The 7,096-nt window shown below is 53.2% G+C and overlaps 1 non-coding gene across 1 annotated transcript; it reads left to right on the top strand.

The window, feature by feature from the left end:
* Positions 1–1,735: 1,735 nt before the first annotated feature.
* On the top strand, positions 1,736–1,807 carry TRNAQ-CUG. The gene has a single exon. It is a non-coding gene; the product is annotated as a tRNA-Gln (tRNA).
* Positions 1,808–7,096: the final 5,289 nt, after the last annotated feature.

Below are 7,096 nucleotides of genomic sequence, written 5' to 3'. Positions count from 1 at the left end.
TTTGCCTGACCCCTCAGGGACACAGTGTGAGGTGGTGCCCCAGGGATCTCTATGAAAGGAACAGAACAGGATTTACTTGGGGTGGGGAGAGAATTGAGAGTGTCTCAGGGTTGTACAGAGGTGTTGCCCGGGTGAGAGACTGGCTAAAACACTGTGAGTAGGATTCAAACCTACACAGGAAAACCCTATTGGATTTCAACTCCCACACCTTAACCACTCAGCCATCACAGCTGTGAGACAAAAGCTGCCCCAATGCCAGAAAAACTAGTAAAGAATCACAATGACCAGGTGTGAAGTCATCTGAACTACAGAATTCCCACCGCAAACCTGGCTCCCAAAGCACAGGGGGGATTTGGGGTTTGTTCTCTTTGCTTAGCCATGTGCAGTCGCACAGAGAGCGCGTTTAAAAGTCTCCCCTCCCACAGAGCGGGAATGGGAAATGATTCTCAACTTGAAGCCTGATGTAGGGTGACCAGATGTCCCGATTTTATCAGGACTGTCCTGATATTTGCTTGTTTGTCCCGCGTCCCAACTGATGTTTGGTCGAGACCCTGCACAAACAAATAACTTTGTCCTCTTCTCCAGCACGCAGGCATAGTCTGGAGGGATACTTGCCCCCCCAACTCCGCCCCCTCATTCCCCCATTGGATCCCTCCCCAAATCCCGGCGCTGGCCCTGCCCCCAGCCCCACCCCCTCACTGCCCCATTGGATCCCTCCCCAAATGCTTGCCCTGGCACTGCCTCTTCCCCAAGCACGTGGCATTCTTCCTCCCTCCCAGGTTTGCACACGGGCCAAGGCCATGGCCAGGAGCGCAGCGCGGAAGCTGCTCCAGCCTTGCAGCCTGCGGGGCAGCGCAGTGAGGCTGGGGGCAGCGTGGAGCAGGCAGGGCCCAGGTGGGCAGGGGGCGGAGACACAAGTGGGGCAGACACACTCCTGTCGGGAGCTGCCTGGTTCACCCCTTGCCCGGGAGCTGCAGGAGGGGCCCAGATCATGGCTCAGCTGCAGAGCTCGGAGCCCAGGCTGGGCCCAGGAGTGAGGGGATGGGGGAGTTGGGGGTGCAGCGGGGGTTGGAGCCGCGAGTTGGTTGGAGATGGGGCTGTGCCACTGCTGCTTGGCGGAGGGGGGTCTTCTGGCTCTTTTTTTTTTGCTCCGCCCCCCGTGTCCCGATATTTCATCTTTGACATCTGGTCACCCTAGCCTGATATGAAGGAGGATGTCTGGACCAAGGGGCCAGGGACTGGCCTTTGCTAGAGAAACCACTGTCAAGTTTAGCTAATTAGGACAAGTCAGCAAATAAGAACAACCTCAGGTATCAGTAACTGCTACAGGTTGCAAATTCCTACATGCAGCAGTTTCTGGCACTACACCTGCACAGCTCTGCTCCCCAGCTCTTCTCAGGCTCCTGCTCTCTCCTTAGCTCTGCCCCACTCTGGCCCAGGCAGTTCCAGCTCACATGGAGGATGGGACCCCCTGGCCTGGTGACTCCCTCATTACACTGCCTGGCCTGTCAGTGCAGCTAACTTGGAGCTTTGGCCTCTCCCCATTGTCCCTGGGGACTGTCAGTCTCAGGGTCCTGATTTCCCATTGATCCTTCCCCCTTCTATTGGTGCTGGGAACTAGCCAACCAACCCCCCACACGCACACACACACTAAGTTTTAGTAAAGGGCCAAGAGCCCCCTTACACAAGCCAGCCCCATGAGGGTCACCGATGTGCAGAGAAGGCAGCACAAGCTGGTCCCATGGTGTAATGGGCAGCACTCAGGACTCTGAATCCTGTAATCTGAGTTCAAATCTCAGTGGGACCTTATGTTTGCTTGTGGTCATAGGTGGCAGGTTATATACATTTGCGGTGCTCGGGCTCCTGGAATATTCAGGGCTGGGGGCCCTGCTCCAGCAATATTTGGAGCTGGGTCTCTTCCCCTGGGCCCTGGCCCCTGCCTGCCACCCCTCCCCTGCTGTGGTGCGTCCCTGCCTGACAAAAAGCAGCATGTGCCTGTTGCTGGAGTAGAGGGATTCTGGGCAGAACTGCTGTCTGCTGCTCCAGGGTAGGGTCCTAGTGCCCATCCTCCACTAATGGAAAGGCAGGCTGGGCTGAGCAAACTCTGCCCCAGTCCTGAGCCCCCCTGCAGCATGAACCCCACAGCCCTGCACTCCCTCCTATCCTAAAGCCTGTACCCTAATCCCCAGCCTGGAATCTGCACCCCTTAGCCTCCTCCCAGAGCCTTAGGCAGTTGGGGGCGGGTTCTGGGCACCACCAAAATTTCTACAATCTTGCCACCCATGCTTGTGGTAAAGCCCCAGAGCTCAACTTCCCTGTCTCCAGCTGTGTAAGAGTGAATCTTTCCCCTCCTGCTGGGTGACTCACACCTCCTAGAGCCAGGTCTTTGGCTGGGATGGTCACAATGGGTTAGGGCTCTAGAACTTGCTACCCTGAAAGCTGGGATTCTTGCTGCTGCACCTGATGTTCACAAGCTTGGCCCCTGTGCTTCCTACCACACTTTTCCTCTGGCCCACATGGCGCCTGAAGAAAGGAGTGCCAGGGCTGGGATTAATAGTCAGGGCTTGGCAGGAGGGAGGAAGAGTCCCAGGCTGGAGCCCCACACACCTTCCCTCCTCCGGGCACCTAGAGCAGAGGCAGCCCAGCTCTGTCCGCTGGATACCTCGGCAGAGTAGGTGAGTTCATGTAAATACAGTCTGGTCCCAAAGCCTCCTCCCAACCCTGGTCATCAGTAGCTGCCAGGGGAGAGCTCATTCACACCTCGCTTACAAATCATCATTTGAAATTCTAAGGTTGGCCAACACTGCCGAAGCCAATGCACCGACATTGTCAGCAAACACAACAGCTGGGTGAGGAAACCCGGCTTTGTCCAGACTTTCCAAACCTATTTTACTTTCTCAGGTACAAGTAGTTTTCATACGTTGTATCTGCTTTTAAAGTGTGTGTTAACGTTTCAATTTCCATTCAAATTTGCAACCAATGACAATATTGGCAGCGCTGCATGTAACTACCTGACCACTGGGGGGGTGTTGGGGAAACTCGGGGAAGGGGATGCACAGCCCCCTGGCTGGGGGGCATATAGGGAATGCTCAGTTTCACTGAATTGAGTCTCCTACTGCAGCACCTCAGTAGGTTACATCAGAGAGGAGCTGCAGTGTCTAGGCAGTGGGATGCCTGTGCCTTTAAGAGCCCAGCCCTGGGAAGTCCATGCTGAGAGGTGCTGCCTGTGAGAGGGGAAATATAAAAGCCCTCTGCTCCCACCCCCATGTTTGCAAACACTGGAGTCTCAGCCTACTGGGATAACTGTTACCCCTCTGCCCCTGCCTGTGCCGGGGTTTAACCCTCTGGCAGTGCCTCCCTCTGGGCTTAAATCCGGCTCCTTCACCCCTCCCTGACTTTGCCCTTCAGTCCCTCTCCTAACTCTGCCTCCAGCTGCTTGACTCCCCAACCAGTCAATTTCCACCCCCTGCTCAGACCGTGGCCACCCCCTCCTCTGATTTGCCCTCCTTTGCCCCTTTTTAATCCCTGTAAAAAGTAGAGGGAGCTGGGTCCCATTCTCTGGAGGGAGGGCTGGGCGCCTGGCCCCTGCCTGCCCAGTGCTCAAAGTGCCCCATGATCTTGTGGATGTTTGCCGAGTGCTGCAGGGTCCCCTGAAGGGGGAGAGAGACGCTGTTAGGAGGTGACGCAGCCAAGGGTGCCTCACCCAACACTGAGATGCAGCCACCTCTGGGGTGAGTTACACAAGTCAGCAAATGAATTTGGAAAAAGAAATGCATTGAAAGGACCGAGGCAGCTGCAGGAGTTGGAGAAAACCAGAAAAAGCAGGAGCCCTGGATCCCAGCCCTGCCCCTCCCCCACCATACCCCCTAACCTCCACTCCCCTCCCACACTGGAGGGGAGAACCCAGGACTCCTGGTCCCGAGCCTTGCCCACTCCCCTATTTCGATATGGCTCCATCCAACAGCTGCCCCCACAATTGCAGGGCAGTGCCATGGGGCACACCAGGGCCTGCCTGTTTGCACAGGATGGGGAATGCCAGTGCCCCATGGTGGGGAGAGATGATGCTAAGGGAGAAGCAGGCAGCAGAGAGCTCCCATGACAGAGAAAGAAATGCTAGCAGGTGCTGTGCTGCAAGGAGTGAAGGGGATTGGCAGGGAATGGGAGGATCTTCCCTCACAGCAGGTGCATCTGTCTCCCTCCCAATTCCTCCCCAGCGCTATCCCAGCCCAGGCTAATCCCGGCCCAGCTACCAGAATTAAATTTGGCCTGGATTCCCCAGCTGCTGGGGGTGGGGCGTGGGGCTGGGAAGCATGAGCCTCTACTCCCCCTTCCCTAGACACAGTTGTATGGGCACAGACCAAAGGAGCCTGCAGCACTGCTGCCTAGAGGAAACTGAGTCACCAGCCACTGACAGACACATCATGGCTCTCCTCATCCTCAACCTGGGGAGGGGAGGGTGTATAAACTCAGGGCAGTTGCATAGTTAACCTGTGGAACTCCTTGCAAGAGCATGTTGTGAAGGCCAAGACTATAACAGGGTTCAAAAAAGAACTAGATAAGTTTACGGTGGATAGATCCATCAAGGGCTATTAGCCAGGATGGGGAGGGACAGTGCCTGTAGCCTCTGTTTGCCAGAAGCTGGGAATGGGCAATAGGGGATGGATCACTTGATGATTCCCTGCTCTGTTCATTCCCTCTGGGGCACCTGGCACTGGCCACTGTCAGAAGACAGGAGGATACTGGGCTAGATGGACTTTGCCTCTGAACCAGTCTGGCCGTTCTTCTGTCTCTCTTGGAGCAGCAGTGACCCCCAGTGGGCAGTCAGAGTAACGCACAGAAGGTGTTTTGCTTGGTGCAGCAGTGACACCAAGTGGCCAATCAGGGTAACACACAGAGCATGTTTCCCTTGGAGCAGCAGTGACACCTCGTGGTGATTCTCGGTAATGTACAGAAGGTGTTTCCCTTGATACAGCAGTGACACCCAGTGGTCAGGTGGCGTAATGCACAGCGTGTGTCTGCCTTCTAGGAGCAGTGACACCCACGGACCAGTCACGGTAATGCACAGAGTGTGTTTCCCACCAATCTGGGTAATGCACAGAGCATGTTTCCCATGGAGCAGCAGTGACACCCAGTGACCAGCAGGGGTGGCATCAGATTCTTCTCGTTTGGTGGGGGACTGAGGTGGGCTAGACAAAAAAAATTGGGAGGCTGTGCCCCCCATCACCTGGCCCCACAAACCTACACAGAAGCAAAATTAAATCTGTGCCAACATTGGAATAAATGATGTAAATTTCTAATTCTAACTTCTTGTTTCTCCCAGGAGGAAAGTGTCTTGCACCCCAGTAACCAGGCTGTCACTGCAGCTTTCCTTTCACTAAATAAGATTTTTACCAAATATAAATTGCCCTCCAATTTCTTTAAGAGAAATTGAAATTTTATCTTTGCACTAATATCCCAAGTGTGCAAGTCCATCCCCTCAGAGCAGCTCCACACTCTGATGCCAGGGGAGAATCCCAACTGGTTTGTGCATTTGTAACCCGGGGGCCTGAAGCTAATGAGAGAAAGGGAAGTGAGCCATCTTGGAGCCTTCCGATACCACCTGCGGGGAGCACAGGGATTTGACTGAGTGACATCCTGGCTAATTTTCACCTTGTTCTCCGCCAGGAGGCTCCACTGGAGAGCTCGGGAGTGACTTGGCCATGGCAGCACCCTATGTACATATTAAAAGCTGCATTTTGGGGCCATTGGGGTGAAATGTGAGTACTTTTGGGGTTGGGACCCACATGAGAAGGGATATGGAGAAACTGGAAAGAATCCAGCAGAGGACAACTGGGGCACATGACTTACAAGGACCTCCAGGCCATATCCTGTATGTTAAACTAAGGCACAGTTAGCATATCTATGTTGTGACCTTTTACTAAGAAAGGAAAATTGACCTTTATCTTGTTACTTAAATAGATAAGTACCCACGCCTGTCTAAGACCTTTACCTAGACCAATCGACAATGCAGAATGGCATAGGGGGGGTTTCAGTGTTGTACCCACAGATTTAACAGCTACACCACAAGGGAACTTATGTGCATATGTACATGTCATCAACATGCACAAACATACTAGCCTATGAAGTAAGCATACCCTAATGTTTTGTGGGTGAGGAATGAAATTTGGGCATAGGAGGAAGGATTTCCAGCACTTGTACCCTATGAAAGAGGTAACCCACCTCGCTAGAGCACTTTCATCTATCATTCTGACTTACTTCCTCCACTCTCTCTCTATTTACTAGCAGTAGGCTGTACTTGTTCTTAAACTTTAAGTTTCAAGGGAACTAGGCTAAGTTGGGTTTCCCTAAGTTGTTATTCTTTGTTTATTAGGTTTTGATTTTAGGTTTAACATAGTCAAGTGAACCCCAAGTAACATTAGCTCAGGGGTCGGCAACCTTTCAGAAGCGGTATGCTGAGTCTTCACTTATTCACTCTAATTTAAGGTTTTGCGTGCCGGTAATACATGTTAACGTTTTTTAGAAGGTCTCTCTCTATCATTCTATATATTATATAACTAAACTAGTGTTGTATTGTAAAATAAACAGGGTTTTCAAAATGTTTAAGAAGCTTCAATTTAAAATGAATTAAATGTTGATCTTACGCTGCGGGCCCGCTCAGCCCGCTGCTGGTCTGGGGTTCTGTTCACCTAGGCCGGCAGCGGGCTGAGCGGGGCCTGTGGCTGGGACCCCAGCTGGCAAGGGTCCGTCAGCCAGAACCCCAGACCAGCAGTGGGCTGTGCGGGGCTGGTGGCCAGGACCCAGAGGGCTGGGGGCAGAGGGCTGGAATCAAGGCTGGGTATGTGAGGAGGTGTAGGTGTCAGGGCAGAGGGGGCGCTGGGTATGGGTGGGGGTGTAAGAGTCAGGGCTAGGGTTGCAGGTGGCGAGGGGGGAATGAAGGAGTCAAGCAGAGGGCTAGATATGTATGAGGGTATGTATGAGACGTAACTGATGAAAGAGTTACAAATGACTCGAAACCATACTCTTAGTACAAACCAAATGGTAAGACAGACAACACCACTTGTCTTCGCTGCTCTTCAACCACGATATTCTCCCCAAA

Source organism: Gopherus evgoodei, chromosome 3, assembly GCF_007399415.2.
Source record: "Gopherus evgoodei ecotype Sinaloan lineage chromosome 3, rGopEvg1_v1.p, whole genome shotgun sequence".
In the NCBI taxonomy this organism is placed as follows: domain Eukaryota; kingdom Metazoa; phylum Chordata; order Testudines; family Testudinidae; genus Gopherus; species Gopherus evgoodei.
This window is presented reverse-complemented; position numbering and strand designations above follow the sequence as displayed.